Source organism: Leiobunum rupestre, chromosome 6 (assembly GCF_980474605.1).
Source record: "Leiobunum rupestre chromosome 6, qqLeiRupe1.1.hap1, whole genome shotgun sequence".
NCBI classification, from domain to species: Eukaryota; Metazoa; Arthropoda; class Arachnida; order Opiliones; family Sclerosomatidae; genus Leiobunum; species Leiobunum rupestre.
Genome location: NC_143389.1, coordinates 17,442,658 through 17,469,876, shown reverse-complemented (window position 1 = coordinate 17,469,876; position 27,219 = coordinate 17,442,658). Strand labels below are relative to the sequence as shown.

Sequence of the window (27,219 nt, the reverse complement as noted above, 5' to 3'; positions counted from 1 at the left end):
CTAATATCACGGCCGGGCAGATTTTAAGCTTTATGTCGGCAATAGGACTTACTTAAGTCAAACAGTTTGGGGATGCACAATGGACCTTAGGTCGAAGTGTTTGGCTTGCCACCCCACTCAATAATAATAATAATAATAATAATAATAATAATACATTTTTAAATAGACGCAAGGGCTGAAAGACCACTTCTAGATCCGCCTAGGCCAATGGTTCGAGAAAATTTCAAAAGTGTTATTGTTAACGTTGCTCTTTTCCTACATTCCCTGAAAAACAGATAATTTACAAATAAAGTAATAATTTGGTATAAGTGTTTAAGGTGATAAAAGAAGCCATAAGAAACATCATACATTACCTGTGTCCTCCAAACCTATTGCTAGTAGCAATGCCGAAACATTACACAACGTTACCCTGTAGGTAGTAAATAATCAAGAACGATTGAATGGGCTTTAGAAAATGATTCTAAACGAAATGGTAGCTCAACATGTTCAATTTTCTCTCTCCTTTTTGAGTCATTTGGACAATACCAATAAAATTCTGCTGGCCATACACAACTCTCTTGTTCGGACTGAAAAGGAAATTGAAAATTTAATTTCAGTGATCTCGCCTTTATAAACGAATAATTAATAACCCTGAAACATAATTACATTTACCAGTAGTATGTTTACTCCTTTAAAATAAACTTAATGAATATTACTGATTACCTTTTCTCTAGTTTTTAGATGTAAAACTTCCCACAACAATGAAACTTATTTCTTTATTATTGTCAGCTGACCAAAGTTTTGGTGATTTCTTTAACGGAGCTGTCTCCATCTGGTTTTTCTCTTAATATCAGTTTGGCAGTAGATTTGAATTTCATTTGGATATTTTACAAAGGTGGTTATCACCTTCCTGTAATTTTTTATCCATAAAAGCAGTTTGGGCTTCAATAAACATTGTATTAAGTATATTTGGGAGTTTTTTATCATTGGGTATCAGGTCAAAAGGGAGATGTGTCCCCTTTCTCTTTAAATGATAGCTACAATTATAAATAAATACTTCTATTTGAGGAATTAAAATAATTTTTATTATAAGTGGAGCATATGTAAAAAAATCAAGGTGTAATACAAAAAATTATTTGGCTGTTGAAGTTTACACTGTGAACGATTCGACAAACACTCAACTTGATAATAATTCGCCGTCTTTCCAAAACAAATACAGCACATGATAATGAGGATCTGCAATAAGATAATTTTATTAAAAAAATTGCTCCAAAAGTGACATTTTAAATATATTAAAACGAAAAGATAGTTCTTTCTTCGTTTCGTTTTATTGTTAAATAAAAATAGTGGTAAAGGAATTCTTACCTGCGTAGCAGAATCTATGGAGCACCCTGCAATTCGGGCCTCGGCCATTCCCATTTGTAGTACAATAAACGCGGTTTCACGTAAATGTTTCATTGGTAGTGCCAAAAATCCTTTTTTTTAATTAATTCAGAGTATTGGGACACTCACGATACATTATTTTCAGCGGGATGTCTGTTTCGTTGTTGTTTACACCTTGATTTATCTCGTTAGCTCAAAGAAACTCCACCGCCATTTCCTAAAAAAAATGATTATTTTCGCTTCCCAACGCATTTACGAGAGCTCTCGTAGAAGATACTAGACTTTTTGTCTCATTAAAACGTCTCTGGAACGCGTTTTTGAAAAAGGTTCGTATTTCTACTAGACACGCCCCCTTTTTCGTAACTTTACGAGAGTTTTTCGTCTCTGGAACGGGCCCTAAGTCAGTGGCGTAGCTAGTATGGGTGACACCCGGGGCGGATATCATGGTGGGCTACTTACTAGTCTCTATAGTTTGTGTTTTCACGTCGGGTGTCACCCCCAAATCACAACCAAACGGGTGACACCCGGGGTGGACCTTAACGTTTTATTTTATACAGGCATTTTAATGGTACTCCTTGGCCTTCTTTTCGATACGAATATAGAAAAAAAAATTGTATTACCCGTAATGCTTTCAACATTTCTGAAAGATTAACTTTTTTAGTGTTGGAGATATTAATTATTTAAAAAATTAGGTTTTAAACGAATAAAGGTTCTTATTTGCCTCTGGTCCAATGAGGTATAATTCATCCTAACAAGGCAATTCAACACTAAGCTATGGGCGCTCTTACCATGGTTGAACCATTAGCCAAATAAAGATTTAATTTACCATATAGCAAGCTTTACCGTATCAAAACTATTAGTGAGTTTCAAATCTATTCAAAATCGTGGGTCGGTCCTCAATTATACAAATTGAGCAATTTCAAATATTAGATTGCAACATTAATAGTTATTCTTGGAAAAAGATACATCTTAAATGAAATCTTTTATGGGCACATGTATGAATGAGCCTGAGCAAACACCATATGGGTTTAAAACCGAACTACATTAGCTTTACTTTCCCATATTTGGAATGGCCGAAATACAGAGAAACATAACAAAATGTAATAATAATAATAATAATAATAATTTTATTTGACATAGCACCTTTTGTATTTACATTTTCTTAAAGGGCCAAGTCTAAAAAGACTTTTAGGCCACAACTCATGACGGAGTATATTTAGCAAAGTATTAAATTTTGAAAAATGATTGCTTCTTAGGTGAAAAATAGTGGATTTAGATTATTAGAGGAAGTACACAATTTTTAAGTTTGTAGAATAGTTTTTGGGAGGTTATACAATTGTTATTATTTTAGACGTTTTGATAATTTTTTTGTAATTACTTATATTTTTTGCTTCCCTCCAATTAATACTATTAAAGTTTTTAACACCGACATAAAAAATTGAGTTTTGCTTACGGGAAGTTTTAGCAAATGGAATATTTAAAGTAGGCGTCACTCGCATGTTATATTTACTTCTTTTAGAGGGTTCAAAAAAATTACAATGAGTGGAAGTAATAGATTTATATATAAGAATAAGAGAGCAATATGTATAAAGTTGTTTAATGTTTAAGATATTTAGTGATTGAGAGATTGGTTTCGAGTGAGCAAGATATGGCTTTTTTTTTAAAATTCTAACTGCACGTTTTTGTAGACAAAATAGTCTATTAAGATTGCCATCTGAGGTATTGCCCCAAATTGGTAAACAGTATATCAAGTGCGAATACACTAACGAATAGTAAAGTTGTAGGCATACTTTATCCGTGAAAATTGCTCTATTTTTTGATATCAAATAAATACCATATGAGACTTTTTTTGCAACTTTTGAAACATGTATGTTCCAATTTAATTTTTCATCGAACCATACTCCCAAATATTTTACCACTGATACCTTTTGCAGATTAGTATTATTTATGACAATATTATACCCCGAGGGGACAATTTTACCTACATTAGTAAATATCATATATACTGTTTTTTCTGTATTTAAGCTCAATTTATTATTTTCTAGCCACATACTAATTTGTTGCAATTTATAATTTATTCTATCTATTAGTGTCTCATAGTTTCCATCGTTGTCTATTAGAGCAGAATCATCAGCATATAAAATAATTGAGTCATCATCGACTGTTGATGTAATATCATTGATAAAAATATTAAAAAGTAACGGTGATAATATAGATCCCTGTGGCACCCCATTGCTTATTACGTTTTCGTTTGATAAGTTATCAGTTTTCGTTTGGGCCGTTCGATTTGAGAGATAAGATTTTAACCAACAATGCGCCTTGCCTCTTATTCCTGACAGGTAAATTTTGTGTAGTAATCTATCATGGTTTACAGTATCGAAGGCTTTTCTAATATCTAAAAAGACTCCGATTACATAATGACCTTTGTCAAGCCCGTCTATAATTTTTTTATACACTTTAGTAGTAGCAAAATCAACTTCACTGTTTTTACGAAAGCCAAACTGGTTATGAGTTAGGATATCGTACTTTTCACAGAAGTTTGTTATACGAGTCATAAAACATTTATCTATTAATTTCGCAATAATTGACAGTAGTGAAATGGGTCTATAATTACCGGGATTTTCCGGATCACCATGTTTAAAAATTGGAATAAGTATTGCTTTTTTCAGTATATTCGGATAACAGCCATTAAGAAATGTGAGATTAGTGAGATATACAAGAGGTTTTAATAGTTGCATTTTAATTCTTTTAAGTAGTCTAGGCGTAATTTCGTCTGCCCCCGGTGCTGAGTTATCTTTTAATTCGTTAATATAGGATAACATTTCTTTTTCGTCAACCGGTAGGAGAACTATTGAATTAGCAATACTGTTTACACTCTCAAAAGAGTTTTCACTGTCCTGAGGTTCGGAGGGGCGGGTACTTTGAGTAAAAAATGCATTTAATTCATTTGAAGATATGTGAATGCCCGAGGTCTCCTTTTTTTTAGGTTTACCGATTAGGTTGTACTAAATTTGGAATTAAAATTTCACCAACTTTATATAAAAACAAATAATACATTACAGTCCTAGATATTGCAATGTATCACCAAAAATTACCGACCTTTTTGTTAGTTCCTCCGCAAAACATTTCTGGCGTAATATCAATACAAACCTTAACTTGTAAGGTTTAAGACCTTTGTCATTAAGTGAACGACATCAAAACATTAAAATAAAAACTTTAAATGTCAAACTGCAATAGCTGAAATTCAAAACCGCAGAGCTGACAGACAGCCTAACAGACCACGAATTATCTGGGAGACGGGGAACAGGCTCGGAAATAAGAGTTTTTGCTGGTCCAAAATAGCTTTAGCTCATGGTTACAATGCGTAGGAGGGTGGTGGAGGGCCGTGTGAGGATGACCACCAATCCGCCAATGGGTGGTTGTCTTACTTCCGCCATGGGTGTCCCGTCCCTATCCCCAATTATACTCCCGTTGAAATAGCTCAGGTGTGGCCTTGACACGAATTTCACAAAATAGAGATCCAAATCCGCCTTTCAGGACATACCGTTTCACGGGACAGTATTTGTTGAGTGGGAGAGTTAGGCCTAGCAAATGAACTTAATAAAATCATGTTGGCGCCATCTATCGTGCTATAGGAAAACTAAACCTTAATATAATTTGCAAAAGTGTCTGCTTATAGAAGTAGATGGCGCCAACACGATTGAATAAAGTTGAAACTTAAAGGGGCTCCAAAGTTCGGTGGCAAAATGTGTGTAAAGTCAGTAAAGTGCGAAATTTACTCTTGACTCTACCCGCATCTGCCAAGGCCGAGTGAGGGGTTGGGGGGAATGAAAAGCATGCTCAATTTTCTTTTTTTTTTGCCACCGAATTTTGGAGCCCCTTTAAAAAAAGAAAATTGAGCATGCTTTTCATTATTTCTTTAACTTACGCAACAAATTTTATTGAAGTGCGAGTGAAAAAAGCGTTGATAATTGTAAATAAATTTCAAGAAAAATATTTATCACGACAAATTCCCGTAGAAGAAATCGACGAATTTCAACACAGAAGGAAAAAAACAGAAAATTAAAAAGAAACCACAACTAAGTTTAGAAGAAAAACCAAAACTGAAACCAGAAGAAAATTTAGAAGAAAAACCAAAACTAAATCCGAAAGAAGAAAATCTAAACAACATTTCACCAAATATTGATGGAGACGTTAACCAGCCAGAAGTTTTAAAACCTTCCGAAGAAAATAATTTACCAAGTTCTCTTCCAATAGCAATTAATCTACCTTCTCAACCTGCTATTAAACCAATACAATGGAATAATTACGCGATTGTGTTTGAGGCAGGCAGGTACGAGGGAGAAAGACAATATAATAATGAAATTCAACCGTTCACATTACACTTAATTATGCGTGATTTATTAGAAACCGAGACAGTTTGATGGATTAAAAACCACGATATCGTCCGATAATGAAGACAATTTATATTTTAATTTAGAAATACCGGAAGGAAATGAAATGAAATTTCAAAATCTATTAGCAGATCTTTTTAAAATTCCACCTGATATTTATGTTACTAGTATTCAAAAATTTGGCCCATTAAATAATTATTCAAATATTATTACATTTAGTTCGCGTACCAATTTTATCGACATACGTATTGAAACTACAAAAACACCGCAATTTGAGCAAGAAGATTGGGCCTTCTACTCCGTGTCATTTATCCAACCTTTTCTATTTGAAGGTCCTAATTGGGAAAATGATAGTTATACGTTTGAACGAAACTATTACGAGGCTGATAAGGATTCAAGCGGGAATTTTGAACCGTTATCCCTTCATTTTAAAATTTTAAATGAACTTCAAAGATATTTTGATTCACATGTCTCTCTTAAGGCCGGATTTTTTATTTTTAAAGAAAATGGAAAATATTATTTTTAAATTGAGTTAATGAGTGGGTTGGAAATTAAAATATTTGGACCTCTAGCGGACCTCTTACAAATTGAGTACAAAATAGATTATATCTCCTCAGTTTATAAAAGCAAAGCATTAGACCCTCTTCAAATTAGATTAGAATTAGATAATACAGTTAATTTTATAATTTTTCGAAACGATTTAAACAGAGTTGAGAATATTCGACGACAAAAACGTGATATCGATCTCCCCGATTACGAACAAGGTAAAAATAATAAGCTAAATGTTGTAGACAAATTCCATTGTCGAATTCCAAGCGGTGTATATCACACAATTGAAGACATTTTAATTGCGATGAAACTCTCCTTACCACAACAAAACTGGGCTAAATTCGCGTTTAATTTTAATTCAGATTCGACAGTTTCCGTTAAAGGTTTGGGTGGAAAGAGTTTTATAACCTTTCCAACGGACAACCCCAAACTCGGAAAAATGTTAGGATTTGGACCCAATCAAATTGGGAGAGCTCTTTTTAACGAAATCGGTATGTATCCCGCAGATCTTAACCACGGAATATCTGGAATTTATGTTTATACAAATATTATACAACCTGTAATTACCGGTCACACTAACACCCCATTGTTAAGAATTATCAAATTAAACGAAAATAAAAATCCAGCCCAAGTTGAAAGATTTCATTTTTTAGACTTTTTTTCCGTACTTTACGATCAAATACAAACCATAGAAATTTCTTTAAGGTCAGATTACGGTGAACTTTTGCCATATAAGACCAGAAAGACTATTGTTAAATTAATATTTAAAAGAGTGGATTCCTAGTCTAAAGTCCACTTAAAACAACCTCAGCATGGAGAGATATTATAATCATTATATCCAAACGGGTCGTGGACATAACTTGTTTCGAGGAAGTCAATATCAATCAGGGCGTGGTTTCGGATCAATTTTCAAAAGTTTAGCGAGATTCGTAACGCCACTTTTTCGCCCCGTAGCTAAATCACTAGGTATACAAGGATTAGATTTGGGTAAAAGAGTAATTGGTGATGTTATTGCAGGTCAAAATTTCAAGGAATCGTTAAAAAAAAATAGTAAAATTGCTGGAACAAATCTTTTAAATAGTCTCGGTGATACCATATTAAACACACAGAAAGGCTCTGGAATTCGGAGAGTAAAGAAGCGCAAAGCAAAATTACGCAATAATCAAAGAAAACGCAAGAGAACCAAAACCGATTTTCTTGACTAAACATTATGCCTCAATTTGAATCTATGTGTTCGGAGTTAGAACTTTTTAATGAACCCTTGGTTAATGGGAATATTGAAGAGAATAAATTTGTAGATTATTTTCCTTTAGCCCCCTTGTCGAATGCTACACAGATTGATTTTTCTATCCCCGGGGAGATTATTATATCGACTTGTCGAACTTGATGCTTAAACTTCGAATTCGCGTCAAAAAAGATCAGAATGGGACTTTAATCGATATTCCCGCAACCGAAAAAAAAGTTTCCCTATGTAATCTACCACTACATTCTATTTTTAGTCAAATAGATGTATTTATGAACGAAACTTTAGTACAGTCTAGTAACAACTGCTACCCATACTTAGCATATTTAACAACACTTTTAAATTTTGATAAGGGAGCAAAACAGTCTTACAAAACCGCTGAGGGCTATTACGAAGATGGGTTTTGTAATCCAACTCTAGCTTTTGATGACAATAACAAATCCAAGGACAACAATGGAATTTTAAAAAGAAGTAAAGATATTGCAGGATCGAAAGTTTGTGAATTTATGGGCAGGCTTCATGTTGATTTTTGTAAAATAGACAAATTTCTTTTAAACAAAGTAAATTTAAGAATTTGGCTGTTAAAAAATTCCGATGAATTTATAATTATTGAAGATGTAAACAATAAATATAAAGTAATTTTTGAGGACGCTATTCTTACTGTTAAGCATATTCTTGTAAATCCCGATCTCCAGCTGGCATATAACGCGATACTTCAAAAACAAAGAGCTTTGTACGATTTGACGCAGACTATAGTGAAAACTCTAACCATTTCCGCAGGCTCGAGCGATTTCGTGAAATCGAATATTTTTTTAGGTTAAATTCCAAATCGAGTAATAATAGGAATGGTAAACAATTCTCCTTACAATGGCTCCAGTCAAGAAAATCCCTTTCAATTTAACCATAATAATCTCTCGTTCTTACAACTTTCATTAGACGACCAGAATATACCAGAAACTGCGCTAACTCCAGATTTTGGTAAAAACCTCTATACTAGATCGTATTATTCACTATTCTCGGCAATGGATTTAATTGGAAATAACTCTGGTAATTGTATTAATTACGAAAACTATAAAAACGGAAATACATTATTCGCGTTTGATTTAACTTACGATTCCTCGGCAAATTCTAATAATCTCTCAATTCAACGGAATGGTAGTTTACGAATGGTAATGAAGTTTTCTTCACCCTTAACCAATATTCAAAACATAATTATTATTGGAGAATATGAGAACCGATTTGTCATTAACCAAGAGCGTCAAGTTACATATATTACGGAATAAAAAACAAACAACGAGGACAAAGATTGGTTAGTTGCCTCGTAAAATTGTAGTTGTAAAGATATCTCGAACTCACGGTCTCTCACCTAAACAAGAAGTAGCGGTAATAGGTTATGTCAACCCGTCAATTAAAATTTATCGACTAGACACTTGCGCCGAATTTGAACTGAAATTGGAAGCCTGGCAATCTCTTTTTACATTCGAAAAAGAAATAACGGATTTTTTTGAAGATCAAGTTGCGAGTTTACACACCTGGCTCCCTCTTGAAGGTTCAAAGATAAAAATCGACTGCTTCAAGGGACAAAAAGAAAAGCTTGTAGATGTACGGTCTTACGCAAGAGGAAAAAATAATTTGTATCATCTTTTTTATTCAACAAATTATGGATTTACTCTGAACCAAGCAGCGTGGAAAAGATTGAAGCATTGTAAACATACAATTGATCAAGAGATTAATTTAATTTTGTCAGCCAAAAATATTATGTATGATATAATCATACATGAGCTTACTAACAAAATGTTTGAAATTACTGAGAATTGTGATAATTCTCACTGTATATCGGCAATTACTCACGATCTCTCTTGCAAACACGGGTTTGGAACAAATTTTGAAGACAGAGTTGAAAATATGATATTATTAGCCATTCCACAATTAAACTACGATCATATCGTTGTAAGATTTCAAAAGGAATTTGGTCTTGACCCCTTAGTAGAAGAAAGTCAATTATATTTTGATATTGTAAAAAATGTTTCAAATTGAAAATGTAATTTAATTTACTAAAATAAAACTTTTACTATAATCTGTTTTATTATTGTTATACACACATTTAAAGATGGTGGTGTCAAAAACCGACAAAGAATTAAGTAAAGTTTATTAAGATGTTCAAAACCCATACAGTTATTCTAATAGTGTCACTTTAAGAAAAACTTTTCCCAAAATTACGGAAAAAGAAATTCAAGTTTTTCTCCAAAAACAAGCAACCTACACCCAGCATAGAGCTAGGCGGTTAAATTTTAAACGTAACAAATTATACGTAACAACTATTGACGAAACATTTATGGCAGATTTATTAGACTTGCCTCTTTTACAAGCGTTTAATAATAATTACCGCTTTACACTCTTAGTCCAGGATATTTTAAGTAAATTCGTTTTTATATATCCATTAAAAAATAAAACCTCGAGCGAGATTGTGAAGGCCTTTAGAGACATTTTCAAAAAACGAGTACCTGTTAATTTATGTACCGACGCGGGTTCAGAATTTAGAAACCCCCCGTTTCGCGCTCTTTTAAAAAAATATAGTATACACCATTATCTCGTTTATTCGGAAAAAAGACCTCTATGATTGAGAGACTTGTTCGCACGGTAAAATCTAAAATATTTAAAATAATTACAAAGACCGGTAATTTACATTATCTTAATAAATTACCATTTATTGCAAAATCTTATAACGCTCGAAAACATTCGACAACGGGGATTGCCCCTAAAGATGTCAATAAAAACAATGAATCGGCAATTTGGAAAAAAAATTATGGCACTCTTAAAATAATTCACAAACCAATTTTACAAATTGGGGATAGGGTTCGTTTAGCCGTTGCAAAATCAACATTTGATAAAGCATACAAAGGAACGTTTACAGCCGAAATATTTGAAATTAATAGAGTAATTACGAGAGAGCCTTGTATGTATATTGTTAGAGACCTGTCAGGCAATATAATTAAAGGGTCGTTTTACGCTCACGAAATGGTTAAAATTCAGGTGTAAAGAGCTACAATCTTTATTCAACATTTTGTCCACCATGGATAAAGTACACGTTCTCCTGGGGCTTGCAATCGTAATATTCGGCGTTGGCGCTACAATAGTGTCATCCGCGATGAAATTAAAAAAACAAAGTCCCGAATATACTCTAGACATTGGTATTTGCGACAAAGCCTACGACCTGGGAAAAGACACGTATCTCGTAAAATGTAACGAGACTTTCGACGTGCGACATTTTAAGAAAGAAGACGGAACTTTGAAGCCGTCTATTAGAGGAATTAACTTAACTAAAGATCAATATGAAAAATTATGCATTTTGACGGTAACGTGAAAGATGAATACTATTCAAATTCAAGCCATATTACGGTGTGACCCACGATCAAGATATATATTTATCGGAGTGTTTCCAGCCAACCGATTACCGAAACTTCCAATTAAAAAAAAGCTATTGTTTCGTAATTAATACCGACCCTGATACGCTTCCAGGGTCTCATTGGACGGCGGCTTACAAATCGGGCGACACTCGACTTTTTTTGTTCTCTGGGAAGATCTCATCGTGATTATGGATTTACGCTAGAACGATATGGTGAACGTATTCGATACAATACTCATAAATTTTAATCAAATAAAAGTCAAAACTGTGGACCCCATGTAATTTATTTTCTAACCTCGAGATGTATGGGAATCTCTTACAGTAAAATAATTAATGAATTATATAATTTTAATTTAAAAAGAAATGATAGTGTAGCGTTGTTGAATATATGTATTCATTTGATGAAAGATTTAAAAAAAAGATTTGTTTAAAATAAAAAAGGTTATTTATTTCATACATAATTAATGTTACACATAAGTATTTTTATTATTCTTGCCAGCGCGAAGGAGGTCTTGTTTGTCGTTTTGGTCTGGGAGACTTTTTAGGTGATGGTGATTTTAACTTTTTTTGCGGTGAGATTGGAACTCCTCCTACAGCACCGTCCTCTGAATATAGCTCTTGATCCCAATCATCTTCCTTGCTTAATTGACTTCCAATATCGGAATTTTCTAAATATTCTTCAAATATTTCATTTTCTCGATTTAATCGTTTTTGCATTTTATCATCACTAATTGTTTTTTGTTGCTTAACAATCAGTGTAGATGATTTTCTTTCCCGAGAATCTATAGTCTTCAAGAGACCCGGGAATTTGGCCTCTCCCCTAGACTGCCCATTTTCTCTCTCGCTGAGATAGTCTTTCATTTTGCGTGTCATTGTGTTTAGACGCAGCTCTGCGGCTTCCCCAGCGTTTACTCCCTCAGGCATTTTGAAGGGTGAATAAATTTGCGAAGTGAGCGGGGAGTTTAAACCGGTGTTTAATGGGGCAACAGGTACGGGTGCTTGATAGTTGGTAATTTCAACTTTAGGTACAGGTATTGCCTTACGCATTTCCCTGGCCTCGCTCAGTATTTTTAAAAATTCGCGTAATTTGGAGCGACTGTTTAAATTAGAAGATAATATATTTTGCATCTCATTATCTAGTAAGTTATAATATGTTTCCTGGGGAGAAATAAGTTGTTTATTTTCTTGAGATATTTGTCCGACACTCGATGCGGGAGCTAAACTCATTTTTTTCATTTTATCTTTTATTGAATAAATTGGCAATTAATGGAACGATAGATCCTAGGAGCGCCGGTATAAAAAAGCCGTTCCCCTTCTGAATTAACAAAGCACGCTTCCGTTTTTGGGAAATTTTCGGACTGGCCAAAAATCGTATCGCTTTTTTATATTTAGAAAGTTGTTTTTTCTTGGATTTTGATTCCTCCCCCTTTCAAATTTTTGCAAACGGTTTGTAAGGCTTTTAATTGCGTTGGAGAACTGTTAGCTAATAAATTTTTACGTATTCCCCCTTTAGATTTATACAATAAATTTAAATATGGATAATGTGTTTTAAACTCGGCAGATGGGTTTGCAATAGCACTCGCTTTTTACGTACTGTCTTTTTTGGAGCCATTGTCTTTAATGAACTTGATAATAATATAGTAAATTATTTATTATTGGAAAAAAACTACCATTTGTGGTCCGTTTTGGTCAAATGTGTACGACCTTAATCGAGTGGTGACAGATGTATCTATAAATAGTGAGTTGTAAGGTTCACTAGTAGCCATATCGTAGGCCATTTTAATTAATTTTGTATTATTGGGAGATATTTGATTAGCTAAATATTAAATTTGACTTAAAGCTCGAGGAGATTTAAACAGATTTAAATATGACATATTAAGAGAGATTAAACGAGATTGTTTGCCTCGAGGAAATAAGGTTTGGGATATTAATATGACCGAAATCTCATAATGATGACTGTCAACAGTGACTAATTTAGCAATTTGATCATTTTTGGAAAGTTCATCCGCTAAATCATCAATGATAATTAGGTAATTTCTATTTGATTCCCAAAAATCACTTTCCATCGGAGGTAGTCCTTGAATAAACTCTATATCGGATAAAAGTTGAGATAAAACCTGGTAACCAGGTTGCCAAACCGAGTAGCAATAAATAATTTTAATAGGAGGTTTATCAATTAATACATTTCTCCATCGAATTAACAAGTTGACCCAAGAAGATTTTCCTGACATGGTAAGGCCTGAAACCATTATTCGAAATGGTGAAAGAAGTTTTATATAAGACATTGTTGTTTAAACAAAGACAATATACTACGTACTTTGTTAGTAAATTGTTGTTTTTATAGAATATAATTAAAATCAACAAACACATTTTTAATTAAAAAAAATTATTTTATTAAAGCATGATATATTTTTATTTAATTAAAATTATTCCTTCACCAGTTATATAAACTTTCAAAATAAAACATACAACAATAACACTTTTGAGTAAAGAATAAAACATTCTATTTTCGGGATAAATTTCATTTATTACAACTATATGGTTGAAGGAAACATGTTTTGTAGGTTTTATTGTTACAAACATTTTTTCTTTAGTCTTATGATTAAAAGATGACAATTTTCTTTTACAATTCTTCATTTTGATATTCTAAATAACCGTATGGTACGCTAGAAAGATTTTCTTTTAATACACGTTTACAAAATGTTTTTTTGAAAGTTTTACTTAAGTTACCAACGCGTAAAAGCATATTGTACTTATCTTTTATTACGTTCAAAGGAATTTTTACTTTAAACTCTGTATTTGGGACAAAAATCATCTGTTTGAAACATCAAAGTGAATAATTTCCGCATTTTCCCTAGTTAGCGTTATTCCTTTTAATTTTATAACACTCTTCTTATCCTCAGTAATAAAACTATACGACTTCGCACCAGTGGAGACGAATTTTGTTATGTATGTATTCGGGGTCTCGCATGTAAGTTCACCTAAGTTACCACCGAGAGAGGGTAGCCATTCGTTTGGTAAATGTGTAAATTGAACACCATCTGTATCAAAATAAAGCACTCGCTTTCCGAACTTATTAATTAATTTATGTAAAGGAATACGTCCATAACTAGTTGCAAAAGCAGCTATTATTACGTTCCCTTTTGTAAATGTTGGAGCGAGTTTACTTTCCTTTTTACCTCTCCGAGGTGACAAAGTGTTCTTCGAATTGTGTCCCCATGTTTTTCCAATCCGAAAATCCCTTTAGAAATGCAGTGTTTCTACTGCCTAAAAAATGACGGCAACAAAAACAATAAACTGCATCCTTTGCAACTGAATATTCAATCATTTGATATTTGTCATACCAAGAAGAATTGAAACCTCGATTTTTACCGCCAATTAATCTTTTAGGAAAAGGATTTAGTTTAGGCTGAACTGGAAGGCAATCTTTATCTAGACTAATATCCAAGTTATTCAACGCGTGTAAGCCCATTTCTTTTCAATTGGACACGTTGTTTGATGTATTTTGTGCATGGTTAGAGTTGGGGTTTGCAATTACTTCTGCAATTTCTCCTTCATGAGTCAGTTCCATTTCCATATCAGTACTGACGTTTGGAAGAACTTCAGCAGTATAACTAAAACAGTGACTGTTATCAGTCTCCAAGGATTCTAAACCCTTTCCCAATTCTTTGACTAGGTTTTTCTCAGAACTATAGTTATGGCTTTGCGCCGACGATTTCAAAAAACGTGCCATTGTACCTTTCTGATTACTAACGAAACTATCTTCCCTTTTCCATTTTTCTCATTTTTGGGACCCAGATAAAATTTTTCTGGTACTCATATTTGAAAATGTTACTATTATATACTAATAGCGAAATAACCTTAAAAAGGTTTAAGAAAATAAAGCTTAGTTAAAGCTATGTAGTCTTCAAACAGACTTTTTAATAATACCAGATATATCAAAGCCCTGAAAAACGCGGTTTGAATATTTTTTCTAGAATAGCTAATTAGCCTTGAAAAAGGCTTTTTGAATAATTTAGCTAAAATAGCTAATTAGCCTTGAAAAGGGCTTTTTGAATAATTTAGCTAGAATAGCTAATTAGCCTTGAAAAAGGCTGTTTAAAAATTAGCTTAAAACAGCTAAATAGCCTTTAAAAAGGCTGTTTGGCAAAGTTAGTCTCGGAAGAGACTTAGAAAAAATTTGACTGGGAGAGAATCGAAATTGAGAACTACCTGTTTGTTCAGGAGCAGAAAACGAAATGAAGAAACGCGCGTTATCTGGGACAAGTCCGTCCACCGAAGGTCTAGGTCCTTTCTCTACGATCAGTGGTCACTGATATCACGTGATTTCGCAAAAGGGACAAGGAGTAAAAAAGAAAAAACCCTAATCCCCAGGACGCTCGACTTCAGGTCCGCTGGGATTTCCCTTCGTTTAAGCGTTGCAACGGTTTAAGTCATATTAAAGAAATCCAGTTTCTCACTTTATGCCCCCTTTTGTAGAATTCCTAGAAACTAAGCTTATGTTTATTGTGTTGGTTGGAGCTAAGTTATCACTGAGGCGAACAGGTGGTTTTTTTTGCTGCTTTCCTTGCACGACGGACTTCCCCGTCCCGGGCCAGTCTTTTGTCATATACTCTGTATCAATGTTAACAGAGTACACTACCAAAAGCAGAAACCACAGAGTTCACTGCCTTTGTTTGTGTACTCAAGTAATATTGATTTCGAGTATAGGTGGTTCAAAAGGGAACGTTTTGTTAGGGCCATTTAGGACTCTTGGAAATTGAATTGAATGAGAGTTCTTTTTTTAGGGGGCTAGATGACCAATTTTTAAAAATAAATAAAATTTAAAAATTACATTTGGAGGCCCCAGAGGCAATTTTTTAAAACTTTTAGAGGCCCCTAAAATAGGCCTAAAATTTTTGAACATAGGCACGTGCCTACTTGTGCCTACTGCTGGCGGGGGCACTGAATCTCTAGGGTTAATTTTAGGAATAATTTTAATTTTATTGAAAAATACCTTCGCCTCAGCATTTTGTTTCAACAAATTCAATATCTCACATTAAAAAATTTTAATATATGTGTGGTTTGGCAAATTTTCTTCTATAAATTCTTTTCGATCTAGCTCCCTTTCGCGAATTTCTTTAAATGTTTTTCCTAAAATTGTGTTAAATGTAGAGCCAGAAAAATGTTTTGGGCAGCCGTGCCAGAAATCACCCATTACATCAATAGCTATAGGGGGATTTTTACAGAAACCATCTACAAAATATGACCCTACGGACTGTTCCCTCCCCCGAACTTCTAACAGTTTGAAAAATTAAATTATTTTCCTTTTCGTACCAAGCTAGATATTTCAAAGCAATCTCACTTTGATTCTGTCTACTTGCTAAACCATTAGCTGGGATAGTGCATAGTGTATACGGTTCTAAAAACATGTCGATAAAACATTGTTGAGGGCCCCAGAAAGAGAAATCCCACCATAGTTTGTAATATCAATTTCAATTAGGTCTTTATATAACTTGCGAAATTTCTACATTGCTAAGCGTAATAAATTACAATCTAAAAGACAATACGCTCTGGATTCTGATTTAATACAATATAACGGCTCAAGCTGTTTGTGTGTATACCATTTTTTAAATTCTCGGTATTCCAATTCTTTCATTTTATTGGGCTCAAAAAATGTTTCGTCCGGAATTTTCCCTGAATAGTTTAAAGTCTCTTTTGTCCAAAAAACATAGGGAAAATATCCTTTCGATTCGGGCAAAGAAAACATTTTAGGAAAATGCCTTAGCGGTGCATTAATATAATTTAAAGAGTCTACAAAACGAATGTCTACCCCTTTAATATATATAAGGTTATGTATTTGTACCCCGCCGTTCCGCTGGGCACTACGGCGGCACACAAGACAAAGAGTCATGCCGGACAAAAATGCACTTTGCGAAACAAACGTTCGGCCAGTGAGACAGCCATAAAGACAGGCTCACATATGGCAAACAAACGCCCTCATCATGGCCCAACAAAAGGCGACACCATGGGCTGCCCTAATTCCCACCCTCGCACAGCTGAGGACTAGAGTGACTTCTTCTTCCACCACAACTATCCTCCCCAGTAGGATATTGAATGCCGAGTATGGAACACCCCCGAGGTCCAGTGACCCAGCGCCCCGAGCACGTGACACCCCAAGGACTCCAGTGACCCAGTTAACCGGGTGTGGACCGCCCCCAAGAGCCCCGCGACTCCGAACGCCGGGTGTGGAGCCCCCTAATATATATAGTAAGAATTTTGGCTCCATCGTAAATAACCTCGATTTATTTATTTCGAAATAATAAACATTCCGTCAAAAGACCTCAAATTATGCGCCATTACAATAACGTTGGTAAATTTGGATATAATTGTTTTCCGTTTCCTTTTACCATCATTAAGTAAAATAGTTTCATTTTGAAATAAAAAAATTGAGAAAGTTGTTTACACAATGTTCTCCTTCAAAAACTGTGGTTTCAACAGGGTGATTTAAGATTTCACTTTGTGCCACTAACAAGATGGGTTTATGGATATCCTGCTCGAATATAGTCTCAATATCGAAATAAACATATGATCGAGGTTTATGTTTAAAAGTCGAATGTTTAACATAATGTTGATTAGGAGAATGTTCAATTTTACAAGACTTGCAAGCTGTTTCACATTTGTGAGCTTTTAAAGTTTCAAATTGGATGTTCTAAATTTTCCGATTGAATTGCAAATCTGAGGAAATCAAAACCTGATGCGTCTTTTTTTACGTATTCGATAATTTCACTCAGAATCTTTTCAAATACTGTAAAAAATAAATGAGTGGGGATTTCGTTTAAATTTATCAGTTCTAATTCAATATCAAGTTGTTTGCAGTGCCATTTTTTCGAATTTCTAGGAATTAATTTTTTAATTTTATAAAACTTTTTATATTTAAAATTTTTCAAAGGGGAAAAGTCTAATTCACTATCCGAATCGTAATCACTGGAGTCTTCCATATTCTATCTTTTCCAGGTTTAAAAATGTTATTCTAATTACTATTAAGAATAATTAATCAATTTTTTTAACTTACTTTCGATGGCGGAATAACGATTTTTCCTTCCGTCTGCTCAATCAATTTTTTTAGCTTGTTTGTTGAGTTTATGATTCTAATGACATCCAGGGATAGGCTGCTAGCGAAATATTTCACTCTTTTATAATCAGCTTTCCAAATCTCATCTTGTGGGAGTTGTTTAATATTTTTGTATGAATATATTTGAATATCCAAGTATATCCCCTTGTCTCCCGCTTTATTCCTCGGAGTTTTGGTTTCGTAAGAAATTCCACTTTTCTTAATTTTTACTGATTGTTCGATACCAATTTCTTCGATATTTGACATGCGGCGTACCTCTTGAATAAATTCTATATCCGATCCGTCAGAATCTAAAAGCATATCCTCTTCAGGTCTATCAAAAAATGAAACTACCTGGCTCGCGGAGATTTGACTATCACTAATTGTGGAAGCCATTTTAGGCTGTAATATTTCAATACTAAAATTTTGGCCTTTTATATCAACTGCAAAGTAATTTATTTTTCATTAATTTTTTGTTAATTTTTTTTTCAAAATCTAAAACCTTGAATATTAAAGTATTTAATACTACAAGGATAGAGCCTAGTTATAATTTATCACTATGTAAATGGTATTTAAAATTGCTTGTGAATGTCAATTTAAATATAGACATGTGTGAAAATATAAAATTATTAATTATTTTTTTGAAGGATTTTATATTTAAACACTTTTTTTATCATTGAATCAAAATATTTTCCGTGACGAAAAAGAAAACGCCCTAAGATTATTAATATTTTTGCTTTAAAAATCGATTATGGATATAAACACTTGTTAATTACAGGGTTAGTTGTTTTAAAATTCTATGGGGAGTAATATATTTCTACAGGTATAAAATTTAAGGGAACGGCTAAATTATATTTCTGCAGGGTCTATTTGATAAAAGTTGCTATTTGACTTGATTTTAAAACAGGTTAAAAACAGGATGTATAAGATTAAATATTTTTAAACATTTCTTATAAAAGGCTCTCTTCAGCGTATATTTTTTTTTTATAAACCATGGGTTCTCGCGAAGTTTTGGCTTTTTCTTGTAAGATTTCTCATCCGCTCGCTATAAACCCTTTTTCTCTTAAATATTTAGCTTTACGTAAAGTTAGGAATTATAACATTTTTAAAAATAATAATATTTCAATTAGACTAGAAAATTATTGTATGAAAACCGTCTTTCTCGAATCTCAAGCATTAATAGAACCTTTTAAAAAAATCATTTTTGCATGTCCCTTTATAATTTTTTTTTTAAATTCTCACCCTCTGTTTTTAGTTCTGTTTTTTCTAAAAGAATTAATAATAATACTTGTTTATTCGACGTTCATTCTAATAATTTTTTCTGTCCTCACGCGGGTTTTAAGTTTGATGGTTTGATTTTCCACACACAAGCCACCATTGAAGGCTGGTTTTCTTACGAAATTTTACGTTTAATTGGAAAACATATGCGAATATATCAAAATTTAAATAAGATCCCATGGTTTCGACAGTACAAAAATCGTAGGACCCTTCAACGCGACCTTTTAATTCTCTTTCAATTGCAACAATTTTCATATTTTCGAAAAAAACAACTATTAATTACATCTGACTTTCGCCTAACAAGATATACTATACGTTTGGAGTTAGGATTGATAGTTATATTTTTTATCAATGATATGGATCGTCAGGAAGTTAAAATAGTAACAAGTTTAGAGTAAGGAATACTTATTTTAAAAATAATTACAATAATTACGATAAATATTTTTATTTAGTCGCAAATTATCTCCTCCAAATCCAAATTTGAACGATCGTCGACAAATTTTACAACTACGACTCAAGGTATTTACAATATTTTATTTATTTATTTTAAAAAACTAAACTATTTATTTTTTAAATAGGACTCATATTTTTTATGTTTTTAATCTTTATAAAACAGTGATTGAACATTTTTTATTTAAAAAACTTTATTTGTGTTTTTATTTTTTAATTGTTTATTTGGTGAAAGATAATATTTTTAAAATGTTTTATATTTTTTATTTTAGGTGTTTTTTAAAGATGTTTTTAAATATAACTAACTTTATTAATCCAACCTATGCAGGAGCCGGGCTTTTAATGGTTCTTGTATTAATACAGTTTGTACTAAATTTTATACTTTTCTTTAAAATTTCGCATCAGAATGCAAATTTTTTCGTTAATATAAATCTCTTTTATTTTTTATTTTTTATTATTCTTATCTTTTTGACATCCATCTCTACTTCTAGTACAATGCTTAATAATAAAACTTCTTGAAAATTTATTGTTTAAAACTGATATAAACGAAGTTCCTCTGGCATACCTTTTCTTTATTATTATAATTTTTATTATTCTTATCTTTTTGGTTTTTTTTTCATTTCTTCTATATGCTACTTTTATACTACTATTGGGTTTAAACTATAATGTTGGTTTTTCTTATATATGGTGATTTTATTAATTGTTGATTAGATTAACTGAAATTTTATAAGTACATTTTGTACTAGATCGTTTAAAAATCGATTATTTTTGTCTTTTATTTAGTAATGTTTTTTTTTTTTTAAACTTGTTTAAGAAGGATAGGGATAATTAGTTAACCTTAATTGTATTACAGAATTAATAATTATTCCCAAAGGGAATATTGTTAAATTTTAAAATCTAGGTCAAGCTTAGGCTATAAAAGCTCAATGTAGATAATTTTTACCAGGAGAAATCTAAAATCATGATGGCTGGTGATTTATATCTAAAGCCTGTAGTTTCTTTGCCGCGATCGTTAAAATTTCTCTCTCTTCGAGTAGTAAGAACGTATAATCTTTTTAAAAAACAAAATATTTGTACAGAAATCGAAGAGCGTTGTTTAAAAACTGTATTTCTAGAATCTAAAATCGTAATCGAGCCATATGGCTCAATTGAGTTTAAATGCCCCTTTTTAAATATGTATTTAAATTAAACCCCTTATTTTTTATCGCGCCCTATGGCTCGCGAATTGAACAATCGCAAAGATTTTGTTCTTTTTCTGTGCACGATAAAACTTTCAAATGTAATAGACCAGGAATTGTGTACGATGGTTTATTATTCCACTGTAGGGTAATGTTATTCGGCTGGTTTAGCTACGAAATTCTTCAATTATCTAGCAAATATATGCAGATATTTTGTAATACTTGTCAAATTTCGTGGTGGAATCATAAAAATTTAAAACAGTTTGAGTCTGGACTTCACGTATTAGACCAAATTCAACATGTTGGCACTGTCCAACATAAAGTTAGGTCTGTTTTAATCAATTCAGACATTCTCAAACTGTATACTTCAGAGGCAATTAACAACAAAAATAGTGTTTTTGTTCGTGCAATGGTAGAGCAGGAAGAAAAAATTAAAGAATTCTTGTGGTAAATATTGTTTTAGATATATTCGTTTTTAATAGATTAATTTATTTATATTTATAAATTCTAGCCCGAATTTCAAACCAGACACGTCGTTTTGTACCGAAGAGGAAAAGTATCTTCTACGGATTGATGTAATTATAATTATTTTTCATTATACACTTATAATATTTTTAACATTTGTGTGTGTTTTTTTAGCCTTTAAATTATTTATATCACTTTCTTTAATTCTTTTTTATTTGTTAATTTAATTTGTTAGATTATTATTTAGTTTTATTTGTAGTGTTTCCCTTTGTTGTTTTAGTATTTAAAAAATTATATTGTTTGAAATATAATGTTTATTAAACAATATAATAACTAATTGTGTTTGATTACTTTTACTCAACAAGTTTAGCATTGTTTTAAAAATAATAAAACTATTAAAATATTTGCGAAAAAACATATTTATATTAATATAGATTTTAAAATATTTTGGGTGGGGCCAAAACTTGCCAAGGCGAAGTTCGCGAATTTGTTTCAATATCTCGCAATTAACTAATTAGCATTTTAAATTGCCCAAAAAATGAAAAAAATTATAACCAAAAGTAATTGGGGGTCAGACATTACCCCCGATATCTCGGTCCGAGCTTGTCCGATCGTGTCCAAACTTGTTGGGGTGATAGACCGAGGCTTAAGGGTTGTGGTCAGGGGTCATCTTCAAGGTCAAATTTAGGGTTAAAATTAAAATATGTTTTTCGACTTTTCCCAAGGTCAAAACCGGTTTTTGGAAAAAATTTGACGCCATTTTGGCGGCCATCTTGGAAAAATCGGTTCAAATATGATCATCCTCTACTCACGTCACAATTACTCATAAAAAAAGAATGTAACTCAACCCCGAAAAACGGTTTTATTTATGTTACGAACGTCATCTAGCAGAAAAGTTGTTTTTCTGGACTCCGTAAAACCATCACTATGGTTATGAACCGAAATACCGTTTGAAATCTATGGAATTAAAAAGTAAAACAAATAGTCATTGGTTTGAGGGACATCGTTTAACGAAGCTAGATACTTAGAACCACCACTTGCGCTTAAGGTGATTGATGACCTCCGCTCTAATTGAGCCTTGTGCCTGCTGTAGGGGGTTTGTTAAAGGGAATACAACCTCTAGCGAGATCTGTATGGAAGACCCCCACAATTATTGGGATTACCTCGCCAGTAAACCACTAAGTAGCACCGAAACCTCTAAAGCCATAGGAGGGAGCGGCCAACGGTGAAACCTTTGGAGGAAGACAAAAATACCAGAGGTTATATTCCCTTTAAGGTGTTAATATGCCTAGCGGTTAGAAATGTGTAATAAAGATAGAAATAGTTTATCGTTGGAATTATGATCAGGAATCTATAACGAAACCTAGAAATTATAATCATCGCTGATTTCCATCCTACTCTTGCAGGACTTTTTTTATTGGCTAAAAAACTGCTACAAAAAGCATGAAACCACAACGAGACGGGTACTACATCCATACTTCACAGTTACCTTAAATATTAAAGTAAACCGATAGGTTTAGTGTTTATTCTTAGGCCTATGCCTTAAAGAACGCAAACTGATACGGATCGCATGGCTTTGACCTACACTGGATCCGTAAGCCCGAATTTTCAAAGAGTTTTTTCTGTGACATTTTGATTTATGGCTAGTAAATTAAAAAATTCTGCATAAATAATCAAAAAAGCATATTATTTTATTGAGATAGTTGTCTCACATAATAATTTTAATATCTTTCCCTGATAGCAGTACTATAATAGTTTTAATATTTCCCTGATAGCAGTACTATAATAATTTTAATATATTTCCCTGATAGCAGTACTATAATAGTTTTAATATATTTCCCTGATAGCAGTACTATAATAATTTTAATATCTGTCCCTTGAGAGCAGTACTATAATAATTTTAATATCTGTCCCTTGAGAGCAGTACTATAATAATTTTAATATATGTCTCTTGAGAGCAGTACTATAATAATTTTAATATTTGTCCCTTGAGAGCAGTACTATAATAATTTTAATATCTGTTCCTTGAGAGCAGTACTATATAATAATTTTAATATCTGTCCCTTGATAGCAGTAGAATTTAAAAGAATAAACACCGTTTTTTCAGTTCTCAGAACTGGTTTTTGTATATTATCTTTTGGAATATAATTTTTATCACGATAACTCGTAAATTCAGTGATTCTCTTGTTGGCCACTTAGAGACTCCTAAGTAAACAGAAAAAGTGAATAATTTATTTAAACTAGCTAATTTATTATTTAAACTAGCAAATTTATTATTTAAACTAGCAAATTTATTATTTAAACTAGCTAATTTATTATTTAAACTAGCAAATTTATTATTTAAACTAGCAAATTTATTATTTAAACTAGCTAATTTATTATTTAAACAAGCTAATTTATTATTTAAACTAGCTAATGTTTTTAAACTAGCTTATTTTGTTATTTAAACCAGTTAATTTATAATTTATATTAACAAATTTATTATTTAAACTAACAAATTTATTATTTAAACTAGCTAATTTATTATTTAAACTAGCTAATTTATTATTTAAACTATCTAATTTATTTTTTAAACTAGCTAATTTATTATTTAAACTAGCTTATTTTGTTATTTAAACCAGTTAATTTATTATTTAAACTAGCAAATTTTTTATTTAAACTAGCAAATTTATTATTTAAACTAGCAAATTTATTATTTAAACTAGCTTATTTATTATTTAACTTCCGCTGAAAGATCTATTTATACACTGGCCAGGCCCATATGAACAGTCCCGGCGCGGAATTGTTCCCTTTCCATAACCGGTTTGGATTTCAAAATCGGACAAGTGGTTCCGGAAATATTGAAGAAAAACCAAAACCAAATTAAGATTAATCGAAATTTATTTCAAATTAAAGTCAGTTTTAGTTGCCAGCGAGGAATCGCACGACGCCCCGGTTATACAATTTTTTTTTGAGTTTTTGACGGTGTTTTACGATATTTCTTCGTAGTTTTTTCGGAAGTTTAGGATATTGAAAAAGCTATAAAATATGATTCCAAATGTTTTTTCTTATTTTTTATTTATTTTTCAACATCATTGTATTCGATTAATGTTTGCTACCCAAAGCATGTGTGACGTTGCAAGACGTCATTAACACTCTTTTACACGCGTCTTTCCCCCATCAAGGACCCTCCCACGATTTGTTCCACAGGCAGCTGCCATAGACGTACTGCACGTAGCTCTACCGTGGAAAGTTCTTTGAACTTCTTTCCCCCCAAACCCGTTCTCTCGCGTGTAGCACGGTAATGGTGACTCCCATAAAATACGCGCGTAAAAGAATACATAAATTAAAAAATAAGAAAAAACATTTTCAGAACCTCTTTTAGGATTAAATGTCAATTAGCTAATGTAAATTCCGTCATCACTCGTTATCTATTCAATTCACGGCGCTGCGGTTGGTCTCATTCGATTCAGCACTTAGTAGTACGTAATCGATGAATACATTGTGGTGGTCCGGGGAGCAATTATTAGCACCATTTCATCGGAATTACGGTTGGTCTCATTCGATTTGGCACAAAATAATATGTAAGATCCGAAAGTATGGTTGATATACATTTTCAACTTTTAGTGAAATTTCGAAAAAAAACCCTTTTTTAGTGTACTTTTAATCATAACTCCGCGGTGGGCCTCATTCGACTCAGCGTGAACACATATACTACAGAAACGATACCCAACTTGACCCGATTGCTAAATATAACGTTTGGGGATTTTTTTTTCCACATTAGAGAGAAACGAGAGAGAAACCACGTGATTCAGTATAAATTCGGCCATAACTCGGAAACGGTTCATCATCCTACGGGCATGCGGTTGGTCGCATTCGACTCGGGGTGAAATTTACCATCAGGAACAACACCAAACACGCCCCCCCCCCCCCCAAAAAAACTGGGTTGTACACCCCGCATCGCTGTGGGCTCATCGGATCCTCAAAGTAGACACCAAAATAGAATCTTAAGGCCACATTGCAAGTTGGGACGAATTTTGCCGTTGGAGAGACCTTTTTGGGCCTCTTTTACCCGTACTAGAATAGGCGCTTAAATAAAAAAAATTCCCAGAAATTGCCAAAAAGTAATATTTCCGACAGCCAGGACTCATAAAATACTATTTATATAGGCTGCGTTCAACAACTCTAAAAAAGCTCAGCGCTGAGCTCAATGGTCAGCGGTTTTTTGCTGAACGGGTTTTTTGACTTTCGGTTTTGACGTCATGTTGATCATCGGAGACTCAGCGGAAACATCGGCTGAGCGAGATGGTTTTTCCGTTGCTCATCGGTGTCGTGACGTCATTCAACAAAGTTAAAGGAGTGGTAGCAGACGATATTTTGTTCGTTAAAGGGAATATAACCTGCAAAGCAATCTTTACGGAAGACCCCTTCAATTTTTCAAATGTCCCTGTACAGTGGCGCCAAACATTTTTAAAGCCAAAGGCAAGAGCGGCCAGAGCTGCAAGCGTTGGTGTTCCACACCAAATACCTGAGGTTATATTCCCTTTAAAGGCTAGTTCCCACTTGGCGAATTTTCGAGACGAATAAAATTTTCGTGCAACGAAAAAAGACGCGTTTTTTCGGTCGCTGGAGAAGCGGTTCTCACTTTAGCGCGAAAATTTAAAAACGCTGAAAACAACTCGTGCGGGTTTTTAGTAATGTTTTAGGCCTAACATAAAACATCAGTTCAAAATGAACCAAATGGATGTTCCTGTTGTAATTTCAATAAAATTAATTTAATTGTACTTAATGTCTTATTGGTTTATGCAATGTACAATAAGTATATGTCCCCAAAAGATAGACGTTTTTGGGTTAGGGAAATATTTTAAATTACCTTTACTTCAGTATCTTGGTCAAGTTGGCTGAGCTGCTTTTCTAAAGACCTAGGCTTAATAAGTGACGGACGGGAGCGGAAGAGATCGAGGGAACGCGTTTTCTGATTGGCTGAAGCTTTTTATCGCCAAAAGTGTGGACGTCAAAAAATAGAACATTCGCTAGATACCGCGGAGACGCGATTTTAGCGGCGAATTGGAAAAAAATCGCGAATTTGATTTGCGAGCGTCAATTTTCAGCGTGAAAATTGTTTTTTTCGCTAAGTGGGAACTAGGCTTCAGTCAGTGAACTATAAATCGTATAACAACTTTTATATTTTTGTGACGTAGCGTTGTTTAAAAGAACTCAATGATAACTCAATGGTTTTTCTCTTTTGATAGTTGTTGAACGCAGCCATAGTGCTTGTTGAAATATTAGAAAGCTGGAAACTTTTCTCGAACATAACATCGGTTTTTTGCTAAGCCTTAACATACCAAAAAGTTACCTGGTTAAAAGGAAACATTTGTGGCATACCGTACTGCAAAAGTAATACGTTTAGTTCTAAAGGAATAAGTTTTCATCTTTTTCCGAAAAATAATTTTATACGAAGTGAATTAACTCCATGAGAAGCCTTAAAATTGCCCGGTAATATAAAAATATTCCGTATAGTTTTAATTATTTATACCATAAGAGGATGATAATAATAATAACATATGTAACATAATTACTCATAAGTATGCCACTAGCTTTATTTCTTCACTAACGGTTTGTTTCACAGATATTGCGTCATCCGTACCCTACGTAATATTTGACGTCATATTTAACGTCATCGAATCTCAAATGCCGATAATGCCGTCGCGTCGTATAATTAGCTCTACGTCTGAAAAACCGGTTTGAACAACCAAGGCTTAGGAGCTAAAATGAACTACAATATAGTGTCAAGTTCTGTTAGGGTAATTAATTTGCAAATT

The 27,219-nt window shown here is 33.0% G+C and overlaps 1 protein-coding gene across 3 annotated transcripts in view; it reads right to left on the bottom strand.

The window, feature by feature from the left end:
* Syn2 (Syntrophin-like 2) overlaps nucleotides 1-4,611 on the bottom strand; it is a 31,560-nt gene extending 26,949 nt beyond the window's left edge. For all 3 annotated transcript variants that reach the window (XR_016481225.1, XM_090178047.1, XM_090178050.1), the window contains exon 1: nucleotides 4,462-4,611. The gene's annotated coding sequence lies outside the window, so the exon portion shown is untranslated. The remainder of the gene's footprint in view (nucleotides 1-4,461) is intronic.
* Between the last annotated feature and the right edge of the window lie 22,608 nt (nucleotides 4,612-27,219).